Consider the following 15,263-nt stretch of genomic DNA (forward strand, 5'->3'; position numbering starts at 1 on the left):
CCTAAAAACATTAAAATCGCTCAACAGGTCAAATTTATGAAAACTGTCAACGGAGCTAAACAAAAATGAAAATTTGAAGAACTGTGTTACAGGAGAAGGTAGTCGAAAGGGTTGACTACGACGGAGATTATAATCAAATATATAGAACGTACACATGCATAGCTTGTACGTTGGGTTCATTAACCATGAATACGAATTCACAAGTTTAAAAGGAAAACGTAGGACGAGGAATTTCCGGAGACAGAATTCTCGACAGCATTCACGATACACCTCCCTCGAGTAATGTATTCGTGAAAGAAAGCATGACTAAAACTCGGCAGTGTATACACACCTCAATCACTCCTTTGACAATAAGGATGTAGTTATATTATACAAAGTACACAGGTGGTTTGAAAGAGGTGTAAAGGAGGCCGTATATGTTAAACGGGAGGAGGGGGACTACGTCATAACTTGGCAGGCGCGTACAACACTGTGATCAGTATTACAGTAAGATTCCTCGACGGTTTTCATCATCACATAACAATCCTACTCTGTCAAGTGTCACAAACCATCTGTCATCAGATCATCAGTCGGCCTGAGGAATCGTCCAAGATAGGACGTGAAACTGCTGCCATTCAAAACAACAGCAAGTCCAGTAGGATAGATTATAATTATTTCGTTTATAACTTCTTACGCGGATGATTGAGAGCATTCATAGACATAAAGCATAGGTACTTAATACATTTCTCCTGAACTCTCATCGGTTTATGAATCAGATAAGTTTGATATGGATACCCGATAGGCGAGCAATAATCTGTATTGGGTACGCGGTTATCAAAGCCATGTGATTACATTTCTTACAGGTGAGGTTTATAAATTTAAGATAAAACATCTTAGCATGGCCATATGGCTGACAAATGGGTATTATTTTGGATTTTGAATTTATAGAATAAACTTTTTGTACTTGAAAATACAATTTAAAAAGAAATACACCAAGCCCATGTTTGACATTCAGTAAGTTGCAAAAAACCAACAATGTGTGTGAAAAGTGTATTGTACGTACAATAACGAACATTTTACGCATTTTAAAAATGTTTTGCAATTTATTGAGTTTCAAACAAGGACTTGATAGATGTTCTTTCGCGTTGTACAAGTAGAAAAACGTAGTCGAGTTGTTTTATCAATTAACATTTCCACATAAATAGTCAAAATTGTCATTCATATGGCCACGTTAAAAGCTTCAGAAACAATTGACATTAGAGTAATTAAGGGAGCTCCAATTTAGATTACAGGTTCAAATAACAACTAATTACTTTCACTTCATCTGTACGCTTAATTGGACAGCGTTTATAATAATCCAATAGGCTACATTTGGAAGTGAACTATATAAAAAAGCATTAAGTTACCTAAATTTAGAAACCTAAATGCCATTAAATGATTGGATCAATCAATGCGCAAAGACAAGAGATCATTTATAACCACTTGCATTCAAAGATGAAAGGAAAAACTTTACGCCGAAGTCCTGAGCAATATGGTTAGACGTAATAAGCACGTCTCGTGTTTTACTTAAAAATGGCAGATATGAATGTGAAAAGAATTCAACATTCAGGTCTTGATAAGCTCATTAAAAGGACGTCAAGTCCCAGATCTCCATATAATAGTTTGTACATGCATCGTTTGGAGTACCTAGCTGGCTACATTCTGGCCAATAACTATGCATATGTACGGTGCTGTATTTTTTTTTTTTTTTACAAAAAGAGCTGTCCGGACATCGTATAGCTAGCTTTTAACCAATTAATTCTAAAGGTACGTGACTTTGCTTCCTTAATGAGCTCAAGAACTCGCTAGCAGTGCAGACTCGTTAATTTGTTGTCTTTGGGCCGATGTGAAGCCCTTTAGATAGGCCCGACTAATTCATCGGATGTCATTTTTCCTTGTCTATTTATAATCAACCAGAATGAACCTTTCAAGAGGCTTCAAGTTTTAATATAATCTAAGACTTCTGCTCTAATTCAACTAAACTGCAGATTTTGTTCGTTCACATGCATTGTATACACACTACTACAACGCAGTATTCTAAATAGCGAAGAGAACCACGTAAAAGTCTGTTTCATACACTTATATTTAGTTTCTTTCTCTTCTTTTTACCGCATGCCATAAGAATAGGTATATTAATTGCTGCGGATTTGCCTGGGTTGCGTTTGACATACTTCATTTATGTCATTTCAGTTCTGATCAGTGAGTACATCGATTAGGCCTAATAGAAGAATTTGTGTGGTTCCGCTCACTTTTAGAATAGGTGCGGTGGGTAGATTTTTTGTTTTATTTTTATCATATTTTTTTCCATGTGAGTGTCTAGTTCAGGTTTTCCATTGTTTTCCAAATGGTCTCTGTGTTGTTTACTTCTTCCTATCTGATGTACAACCATTACAGATTGGAAGAATAGTCATATACTGTCTTTTTAAATTGATGTCAGTTTCCGCATCCACTATTTCTCGCGAGCCTTCACAATTTTAGCGATTTTATTATTTTTTTCTCGAACCCAGTAGTGAAAAGGTAGGTGGGGGTCAGGTAAGCGGAACCAAACAATTATTTTTTTTATTGTATATATCATATGTCATATCACAAAGTTAACAGTCAGCTAACAGGTTCACGAACCCCATATGCTATGATTAACAAAAATGACTAACGAACCATATGTTATTTTAACAAAATCAAAAGCTATCAAATCACATGTTTGACATTGTCTCTATTCTTTTTCAACCCAAAGCAAAAAAAAAATATTAACATTTGATTTAACTCTGATGGGCGCATCAACTTTCGTAGCAGCCTTCTCTCCAAACAGCCTGCGAAATTGGCATTATCAAGTAACACGATTGGAACTATTTTGGGATAATTGGATATCAGGTAAATTTGGCAAAAACTCCTATTTAAATCAAAATTGAACTTTAGTTTATCACAAATAATATTATTTCATGGTGTAGTTAGGAATTTACATTTCCAGGTTAATGGTATCAATCAAATGACAACAATAACATGGTTTTAACTCCATTTGCACAGTTGTTAAACACATATTCTTTCAATCATCCCTTTTACTTAAAATTCAATATTTTTCATGGATATCATGAGTAACAGATTGACCTACGTGGATATATGGATTCTTAATTGTTTTCTCCCAATCGAGATACCTTATAAAATATAACTAAAATAAAATATAAAACAAAATGAACTCCATATCATAGATAGAACTCCAATCCTACAATTCTTGAATTACCATTGATAAGCCAAGGGGAGGAGTTCGTTTTTTTCCACGACAAAAGCTTGGTATAACCTTGTAAGGCAACTTTGTTTCATAACCAGATTTCCAATCTAAATCTAACCCGGGCCTTTCAATTACATTAAAATTTTGATAAATGAATCTAACAGGAAAACAGCACTTCTCCCACACCATGAATAATTAACATGCTCAACTGTCGACAAACAGCAACCCAACAACCAGGTCAAAAAGATAGGTCTCTGTACTGAGAAAGTTGACATTGTTGAAATATAACCTTACATTACTATACTCTAAATCGGTAGCTAAACTTGTAAAGATAAAATATCCCCGGGATTAACACTTCAAAGAGTCAAAATTACTCACACCTATGAGACTGTGCTACATCTATCCCAAAGATGTTGAGGTCTTGGGCTATTTGAAGGTTGAATCCCAATTTCCATTTACTTTCAGGACATTTTATATTATCACGTTTTAATTACATGCCGGGCCTAACAGAGTTTACATCTATTTTTAATCGAATCGGAAGTTTGGTACTCTGTAGTCATCTACTGCATCTTATCTGACAACATGTTATTGCTCAAACTCAGACGTCCTAACGTTTTTTTCAGCAATGTAAGTGTACTTTGGGACTCTCTTAATTAAAAACAGGGTTCCCTAAAGCTATAGAATGCATACGTGTAGACCAAGTGCTTTTAGCGCTGGTTAGACCTTTCCTGAGGATATCATTGGTATTCTACAGCGCAAAGAGACGTCGTGTATAAATAGCAAAGTGTCGGGGGGTAATTGCATGTATTATTCAATATGTCATGAATCTATAATTTCCACTTCAGCCGGGGAGTTTTTTCCGACAAAGTGTCTATTTCGAGTGAATTGACTGGCGTCTACTACCGTGGTTAGACACGCTATGTGTTATTGTGATGTAGATTGTCCGTCTATCACATAGATAATATAATAATAATAATAATAGTTTATTCGGTAAAGGGCCTCAGCAGCCCATCATACAAAAGGAATAATTCAGTTATTATTACAGTTAATCAGAAAATCAGTTGGTGTTACAGTGTTGAGAGGAAAATACACGGGTGAGAAAGTGGACGTAAATTATAAACTGACATTTAAGAGAAATTCGTTTCTTGTTTCAAACGATTTATATACAGCTAACTGATACAATAGATAAGGGTTTGAAGTTGATAGAAGCGAAACAAATTTATCTTTGGTTGGAAAATTATAAACATTTTCGAGAATATACAAAACTCTGTTATTGTCATAAAAACGGCAAAGCATTATAAAATAGCAGTAGTGGCGCTAACTAAATATGTATGCTATATTGCTTAATGTAATCTGAACTAAAGACTCGAATAAGTTTATATATTGTATTTTTTTTTATTTCACACTGGAGAGGGTGCTAGCGATAGCCTGGGGTGGACGTGGCTGATCCATGTCAGATCAGAAAGTTATCTATGTCCAGAAATAAAGTTACTTTGTTATGCTCAATATTCGGCCTACGAAGTGTTTCTGTACTTTTAATATACATTGCACGATTCGCCATGGTGACCACTCTATGTCAATACTATATATAATTATGGCTCTACAGTTCAAATTCACACGACCTGAACTATAAGGTTTAATGACTTTTCTATCAATAATAGTCGAACTGTGTGCTCTAGTGGTATGATTCGGGCAATGTCATTTCACGGTCGAGTACCCAACATACTAAATAACATCATGCATTTGTTTTCATGACCATCTTCTACAATTGTTAAACTACAACACTATAGTAGTTCAAGAACACTCCCATGTCCATCAATTATGCAAAGTGTGTCAATGAGAATTACTCTCGTCGTATTGAATTTCATTTCCATGCTTGAAAATTGTATACGTATAAAGCATGAAGATTTCGATTTTCTTTTTAAGTACTGTGATACACGAAGGAAAATTCAAAATTACGTAGTACTACTACCTAATTATTATTCTTTAATTCTTATCTTTAGTGGGTTTCACCGTTGTATATAGGTTGACTAAACTTGATAGATTTCAAACATATCTGAGCGCTTCAAGAGGTATATGATAAAACCTTTATGGGCCCTCCTAAAGTCGGGTCCTTCCGCCGCACGACTTCGACTCGGTCCGCAAAACCCATACCAGGGCCGTAAAGATTATTACTGACTCCCGGTCACAGAATACGAATACTATTACACAGCATATAACATAAGACCACTTCTATAAAACACAGCATTACAACATGCTAACAAGTATCGAGGGTTTGAAGTCGATGTAAAATCGTCAACCTGAAGCCAGAAGAAATGCATATTACACATGTCATAATAGGATTATTTAATTTGAGAAAAAGTCCATAATGCCTAAAATATATAATGCCAAAGTGTAATGAAAACAAAGACCTTAGTGGCACCAGCAGAACTTGAAAGATCGTTCAACATATTGACATTGCCGATAGTGATACTAATTACTTGTATCAATGTAAGTGCACTTTATTTGTAACCCTCTTAATTAAAAACAGGGTTCCCTAAAGCTATAGAATGCATACGTGTAGATCAAGTGCTTTTAGCGCCGGATAGACCTTTCCTGAGGATATCATTGGTATTTTACAGAGCAAAAAGACGTCATGTCCAAATAGCAAAAGGTTAGGGGTAATTTCATGTATTATTCAATATGAAGAGGAATGCTATTGCTGGTCAACCCATCTCACCATACAACGGCAAACAATAGCATATAATATAAAATCTTATATTATATTCGAGCAAGTTTGAAAGAATTTTAACCTTGCATATTCTCATATATAGTAATTTAGGAAAAGTATAACAGAAAGGACGGGAAGCAGAAGATGGCAACGCTTTCGAAATTAATGTACGTGCGTGCAGTCCATTATTCGGTGCTATTCATAATTAAATCTGCATTACTGACTCCCGGGTCCACGGAATACGTACACTACACATCATAACATAAGACCACTTCTATAAAACACAGCATTACAACATGCTAACAAGTATTGAGGGTTTGAAGTCTATGTAATATCGTCAATCTGAAGCCAGAGGAAACGCATATTACACACGTCATAAGACGATTATTTAAAACATTTTGAAATGTCCAAAATGCGCAAAATGTATAATGCCATAGTCCCTCCACCTTCTAAAACGGACACAGGGTTATAAAGTGTAATGAAAACAAAGACCTTAGTGGCACCAGCATATGAAACTCATTTATATTGCCGATAGTAAAAATAATTACGGATAATGCCAAAAAAAAAGAAAAGAAAAAAAAACGTTCTCTGTAGTAAAGTGGCCCTACTACAAAGTATTCTACGCTACTTAAAAATATCTTACAATGTATATTGTCTTTTAGATCACCGGTAAAAATATGGCCCACGTAATTTTCGAGAGGAATTCCACAAAGGTTGAACAAAGTAATGAAAGACAGTTCCATAGAATACTGAAAGTGAATGCATTTTCTGAAGTGTGAATGATATCACAATCCTCAACAAATAAGACTGGATAATAGCATATAGATTGGCATAAACTTAACAGATGGATGGTTATATAGTTACATTAATGGGGAATAATCTAGGACATAGATATATTACCATAAACTATGGGTTCTTGAGAGTGGTTTTATGATTTCACATCACATACATTTTGTGCGACTGCCAAGAAACACCAAGTCAGGAAACTCGATTTCACCTTCATTGTTCTCATAGTAGTCCACCGTAATTGCATCATGGGACTTAGCAGACATACATATTTTAGTAGATGCATATGCACACTGAATATTTATGACTCCTAAGTGCTTATTACTCAGCATAACAAATAGAGTTTCGTTTTAGGAAAATTCAGCGTTTTTACTACTAAAACAATCATTATTGTTGTTGTTGTTGTTGTTGTTGTTGTTGTTGTTGTAATGTTATAGTCAGAGGCATATTGATTACCAAACGTGACATTTTTAAGCATACTTTATTTTTTCCATGGAAAAAATCCACATATAGTGGCGAGTTTATTTACCATTGGAACTGATGTCCATAAAATAACTACTTTTTCGGACTCAGCATGACAAATTACCTGGTTTCTTTTGTGCAAATATAGCCAGTTATTAATCGAATCATTGCTATTGTATTACATTTATTTGATTAATTATTGGAATAACATTGTCTGTCGCTTCAAGCTACGTGTGAGTGGCCGGCGCTACTGTAGGACCGTCGAAGATCTTGAAGACCATCTTGTTCTCCACAGACTTAATTTGATATGATTGATATCCTGGTATAACTTTGTCTGCTGTCCATCCGGCAAAATATGTTGTTCAAACTCTAACCAGACACATCCTAACATTTCCAGACCAGTAACTGACGCACTTAAAAAGTTCTTCCCTGTGCGCAGCTATTATAATAGATAATCTTTATATAATGCGTTTAGCCTTTCCTATTCAAATTAAACCCAACTTCAAAGCCCCAAACTTTAATAAACGTTCCATTTCATTTGAAGAATTCACGTACATAGTGAAAAAAATTCACCTAGCTGAATGAATTAAAGCGATGTTGGTTTGATTTCTTCTTTTACTAATTATAACATTCTCATATATGACATTAAAAGATAATCTGAATTTAAATTCAATGCTGTATGACGTACGAAGAAATAACGATTTACAAGGATCTGTGACCTAATGATTATACGGCCAAACTCTGTGTCTACAGTTCTGCATTTTGTTAACACAAAATCTTATTATACATTAGTGAAAACATCGTAGGGATTCTAACCCTTCGTCGTACCACGTAAGCCCGAAAGGAGCTGGGTGGATATTTTGTTATTCTGCATATCATTGCGTTATATTCTAATATACGATACACTGCGGAATGCTACTACTACAGTATTGAAGGTAATCGATATTCACTTTTAATAACTACAGTGGTCGCTTTATTGAATTTTGATTAATATGTACATCGATATTTTGCTATTTAATAACAAGCGGCGCTTAATTAGGGACGAGATCAATAGTTCAATGTTGGATAAATAAAACTAGATTCTTTTAGTTACGCCTCAGACCCACCCCTTCTAACTGAATTAGCGAAACTTGAAAATGTTTCAGACAGTATAATCAAATCTGTACGTAGTAATATATAGAGCTATGAATACAAAACTTGTATACAATATCGTTCTTTTGAGATGAGAACTAAACTTGCCAAAACTCCTCTACACTCAAAGTAAAAGAATTTAGAATGTATCCTACTTACATTGAAATATTGATCTCGCCCCTTACGGATGAATGTTGCGAATTCAAGTGCGCATTTCATTTGCATAATGGTAAAACTCGAAAGCTTGTTTACAAAGCTGTTCAATTTTGAACAATTATCAATGCCATAAAAACTAGAATTGATGCTGTGAAATTCTTGACGTAAATTTGGATACACACGAAACGTGTAAGATCGGCTAGCATCATTAAAAGGGCACATGGTTTTGGCATTATTATGTCGAGGATTAAAACGTACCTCTTGTACTCCAATTACTGAAGAATACCGAACCATCACTTGGAATTGAAACTCAAATTTTCTATTTAGAAAAAATACAGAAGCTTCTTGATGATACAACGTATTCTATGGATATAAAAATGTACACTAAAATTCGCTGTTATGACATCAAGTGTGCTAACAACGCCAGACTAGAGAATTCTTATTTCTATTATTTTAATATAGATGTTAAATTCCACCCATTTCAATTGCAAGTTTGCTAGAATTAAATCATTTGAGTGACTTTCATGAATTTCCTGTACGTGATATTTTCGACTTTTGAGTGAAAAAGATATTTATTTAGACAAACTATTCAGAATGTTTAGGTTTCTTTGGAGACACTCTTGCTATGGTATCGCAACCGTTTGGCATGCGTTCAGATGTAATTATTCATTTTCATATAAAAAGTTTAGGTTTTTAATTAACCAGTAGAAACTGAGATAATATGTAAAACTATTATAATATGGTATGAGTATGATAAACGCCAAGGAAGAACTAAAACTGCGGCTGGAGTGGATCAAGACGAGGAACTAGTTTGGAATTAGATTTAGGGTGGAACTGGTGAAAATTGCTAAAAACTAGTCTAAGATCTGAGCCCGGCTTCTGAAAAGTAACATTGGCTTAAGAACATTTGATGGTGTACGTATACGAACTCAGTTATTTCCCCGTAACGTTCGATTGATCCTGGACCTGCGAATAGAATGATCGACTGTGTTGGTGTAAATGAGAGTCACTGAGTTGGTCAAGTGTTAAGTAGACACAGACTACAGAGGAGCACTAGTACGATCGAAGGCACGCATCAATATTAACACGACTGTACTTAGACTTTAATAGGTTTTATGTGAAGACGTTTCTCTGAAGTCAAATAGCCTATAAACTTGTGTGCCGTTTTAAATAAATGACAATCTCATTAAAAGTACTTTCTCAGGTATGAGATTATACTTTGCATTTGGCACCACTTCGGGACAAAGTTTTCTGATTTGGAAGGGTGAAGTCTGAATAAAGACAAAACAAGATGACAGTGCAGAGTGTAATTTCAATTCGACAACAACGATTTCACATTAACCTTAGACACACTTTGCTCTAGGGTCAATCTACTAATCAGCAAACTCACAAAATACCTTAATGATGTCACACACAACATGTATTTACAATAATATGCGATATGCGAAGGAGTCTTCATTGCATTTGATATCTGAGTGATTAAAATTATAGTTTCAAATCGTTACATCTACATTATATTATACCAGGACAACCCAACTTCTCAGCGTTAGCTAGTACACTGTGGTTTTAATGGGCCCATTTCTATCGCCGTTAATGGGAAAGTAGTTTCCGACATCTGACCTTTGCTGAACTGTCATCATCGAAAGAAATACGGCGCCTCACAATTAAAGTCAAAATGATCGCTCTCGCTCGATGCATGTTCACTGTTTAGATCGTATGTGAACAATTGCTTGCCGCAGGTCGTAGACACAAATACATTTTATATAAAATCCACATGTGTCAGGTACAAAAGTGCAGTTTACTTGCTGTGTAAAGTACACGATCTAATGACAGAAATATATGTTTTGAATGCAAACTCTTCGAGTCAAAATCTCTCGATGTTTGACTCAGGACTATGCGTAGGTTTACCATGGAAAAAACCCATACACAAACAAATTGAGTGAACCATGAGATATCCATATCAACATTTATAACTCTCTTAGATAAACTAGTAGCCATGACAACATATCGCGTATTCCTTCAGCTGAAATAAGTTTCATTTCACCAAGAATTCACTTGGTGTGAAAATATGATACATTCTTTGCAAGGCACTTGTCTGTAACAGATTCATTGATAAAGTAAGGTACCTTATGTATTAAACCTTGTGGAAAACTAATAACACAAAATATGTTAGAAGATGTGATATTAATCATAAGAAGCCTACCCCAGGATTTATACAATCCATGAACTTTGAAGAATAATCCTCAATCATATTCTGCTCAAATTGAGCAATAGGATTGATGCCCCAAGATCAAATACTGTCAGGATTTTCTCGTATATTGATTTTGAAAATTTCACTCAATTAATCCCTGTAGTTTCTTTTACGAAATTATACAATGTTGGAATGTTGATTGAGGACTACTTATATTTCCATAAACGCCACAAGAAAGCAAATCAGAATTTGATGGTTGAGTTAGACCTAACAGAGTGAATAACACAATTTGAGGCAAGTTTAGGAACGATCACACAATGTCGTACAAGCTCAGTAAACAAACAAAATAGCAAGACAAAGCAATGATAGGAAACATTGATAAAAAGTGAATGTCAATGCCTGATATAAAAACAATATACATGAGGTTCAACATATGAATGTAACAATGATTGCAGATTTTGAATAACCTGATACACAGATTTTGGGGTTTCTGGCAAGTGACACAGCGCCCCCATTCGATTGTTACTTTTAGTTTTATTGGTGTATGCTTGGGCTTTCTTGCTGATGGACCAGGATACGGAAAAAGGCTCATTGTTTCTTTTCAGTTTCCAAATGTGTTTTGATAGTTCTGTGCTGTTTTCGTGTTTTTCATGTTTGAATGACTGTTTGTGGTTGGCGTATCTCTGCTTGAAGTTGTTCTCTGTTAGACCGATATATACTTTTGTTTGTTTTCCGTGGACGGTATACGATGTTTTCCGTTTGGCATTCGCCGTTCAGAGGGCAGGTGTCTTTCTGTCTGCAATTACAGGGTTTTTGAGTGGGTTTAGTTTCGCTGTTGGAGATGGTGGCGTTATGCGCTTTGATTATGGTAGCCATGGTAGCCATGTTTGGCATGGCTACGATGCAACCTGTGTTTAACCGAAAAACTAACTATTATTAAAGCAGACAAAAGCTCCATACTAAACAAAAGAACTGAGTTGATATCCAAATGCCGTCACGAGAATAAGTTTTATTTGTCCAACTTCAATAGAGCATCTATCACCTAAACTAAACCCGTTAACTAACGGAAAATCAAAGCCCAACATGTAACAACCCGCCAACACTTACTTGTCCGCACCCAATAACCCACACAATAACAACCAACACCTCCACACATACAACACCTACCCACCGACACAGACAATAGTGATGGTATTTCTATTGTCTACACTCTATATATACAGCACACCCAGAGAGTAGGCCTCAGAGTGTCTGATGATCGCAATATGCGTGAAACTCCTAGTTACACCCAAGAAAGAGTTCCAGTACTACCAAAACTATATATATATATATATATATATATATATATATATATATATATATATATATATATATATATATATATATATATATATATATATATATATATATAGTTCGGATTTTCATATACTAGTACTCATTTTGGATTTCATTTAACCAATAGAGATTGAGATATGTAAAATCATTATAATATGATGTGTGTATTACAATAAACGCTAGTGGAGAACTGGACGTCGGGCTAGATCAGGTTTGGACTGGGGCTAGAATGCATGGATCTATATTTGAACCGGACTTCGAGTGGGTCAAACTTGAAACTGTTGATCTGGGCTCGACTGTGGACAGTAAATTTGGCAGAAAACAAACGTTGACTGAGTATACTCTGTTAATTCTCCGTAATGTTTACCAGATCACGAATCTGTGAATAGGATTGGCTGTGTTGATATAACTGAGAGTTACCGGCCAAGTATAAAGTAAAGCTAAGACTGGGGACCTAGTAACACATGCACGAGTTATAAATATTGGCGTTAATTTGCGTAAGTAACAATCGAATGGGGGCGCTGTGTCACTTGCCAGAAACCCCAAGAGTACAACATGTAAACTTGACATTTTTTACATCCCGTAAGTAGTGGCCACCTGCAAAATGGCTAAAAGTATCTAAAACCAGTAAAAATAGGAGCGACAAAGGAACAGCACCTTCCACACACATTACTTTAGACGATTACGGACGCTACACTCATCAAAACCCAAAATAAACTTAAGGCTAAAACTCAGTAATTTTCTGGACACCGAAACACTGTCACAGGTCGCTATTCCATGAACATCCCCCTCATTTATGTATGTATGTATGTATGTATGTATGTATGTATGTATGTATGTATGTATGCATGCGTATGTATGTATGTATGTATGTATGTATGTATGTATGTATGTATGTATGTATGTATGTATGTATGTATGGATGCATGCATGCATGGATGCATGCATGCATGCATGCGTATGTATGTATGTATGTATGTATGTATGTATGTATGTATGTATGTATGTATGCATGCATGCGGGGATGAGTGTTTGTGTGTGTGTGTGTGTGTGTGTGTGTATCGTATCTCCACCCGTGACTAAGGCCTGTAACAGTAGACGTCATATCTTTCAGGTTTAGAACGGAGTCCCAAATTAATGATGCCAATTTGACTCTGGCATGAGATATCAACTCTCTGCATTGGGTATCTAACGCTACAATCAGACAACCAACCAGCTCTGCACACTTCATAGCCATTGTGCCAAGCCTCATACATGTTATAAGGAGTAGCAATTTGGGCACCACGGCTGATGCATTCGTTTACTGCCTCATCGAACGTCAGAGTATACCGCCCACCAGGGCCTTCAGCATGAAAGAATCTCACCAGCTCTGTAAAATGGATATAAAAAAACTAATATTGGTTTATTTTGAAATTATTTCAATTGATACAGACGGACGGAGACAGACATACATACATACATACATACATACATACATACATACACATACATACACACATACATACATACATACATACATACATACATACATACATACATACAGGCATACAGACAGACAGACAGACAGACAGACAGACAGACAGACAGACAGACAGACAAACACAGTGGATTTGTGAAGGAGCGAGTATAATAGACAGACAGACAGACATACATATATATCAAAAGCTAGTTATATCGTACAAGATTTAGATAATAATATAGACGGTCTATAAAAGATAAAAACGATGTATCTCCATTCTTCGAATAATCATGAACAGACATAAATATTAACAATAAACATATGTATGTATGTATATGGGATGGGCTGGATCTGGTTTTGTGTGGGCATTACTTAAGTCACATTTACACCCATTCGATGGACAAACATAAAGTACCTCTTCCTCGAAAGAATATCATTCTATTGCCGTGGCATCATGTACCATCCACTTGTAGAATGTGTGGTTGGATCCAATCATAATGTTATCACTTACCCTGTGTAGTCATTGGACTAGTCATCGTTGTTGTCATGAGGTCAGACGTAATTGCTGTCGTGACCATCTCAGATGTATGGGTTGATGGTTCCATCATATATGTAGGAAAGGTTGTCGCCGGATCAGTTATCGTAGCGATTGTGTTAATTATTTCCCCAACCACTGTGCTGTCGAGAGTGGTTTGTTCGGATGTGGCAGCGGTAAGCGTGTTCGAAGTATCTGTGCTGTCGACGCTCATTTCTTTTGATATTGCTGCTGTTTTAATACTCGTAGGGGTTTCAGTATTCACTGTTGTCATAACAACTTTATGGTCAGTCACTGCATCAGGTCTTGTCGGATTTCTCAGAATTGGCGACTTTCGGTAAAAGCAGCCAGTATTTACACAGCCACTTTGCTTATGAGATGCAGTACACCGGTGGCCTACAAAAGGTAGACAATGAAGGGCACACCCTATTAGCTTTATCCTGCAGTGGGGTGCGCTCAAACTTCACGAAAATCAAAGTTTGAAAATTCTCTCCCAACTTCGCCATACGATTGTTTATGTGGTCTATGCAAAACTTGAAAAACGCACCACCATTATAGTGATAATGTGAAAGAATGACGCGTTTCTGTCTGTGCCCGATACCACCAACATGGTTTTGGCAATTGAAAAAAGTGTTGTTTCTAGTAATCTTCGAGTTGATTGATTAAAACATCTCTCTCGTGAAATGATGTGGCAGTTACACCCACGAAATTACTATACGCTCACAAATGGGCACATAGGCTCTCATTGAGTGGTGTTTTCAAAGGGAATATCAACGATGATTCAATTGCATGATGATGGCGATGATGGCGATATACCCTATTATATGTACTGACCAAAAACCTATGCAGCTTATATAGCTTATTGAAAAGTCGTGGAGTGAGTCCTAAACTAGCTATGTGAGATAGCACGGACAGCCATTTTTGAGATAATACAATTCAAATAGGAGTGAAAAGTGTTTCCCCAAACTTTTATACCATAATTTATGATATATGTGTTGTCTTGTAGAGTAACATTAGTATATTTCTGGGTACAAAATCCCTAAGTTTATAAATGGCTCCTACTTTTCGGTGTAGTCTTATTTACAGTATCAATGTGCATACTCCACAGTAGAGGGTTGTCAAAGACGATGCTAACAAAAACTCAATGACATTTTCAATATGCACAAGGTTCGAATGAATGAATGAGTGAATGAATGAACAAACGAATGTCATTGAATGGATGAATGAATGAACGAATGAACAAACGAACGGACGAAC

This window comes from Glandiceps talaboti, chromosome 8 (genome assembly GCF_964340395.1).
Source record: "Glandiceps talaboti chromosome 8, keGlaTala1.1, whole genome shotgun sequence".
Lineage (NCBI taxonomy): Eukaryota > Metazoa > Hemichordata > Enteropneusta > Spengelidae > Glandiceps > Glandiceps talaboti.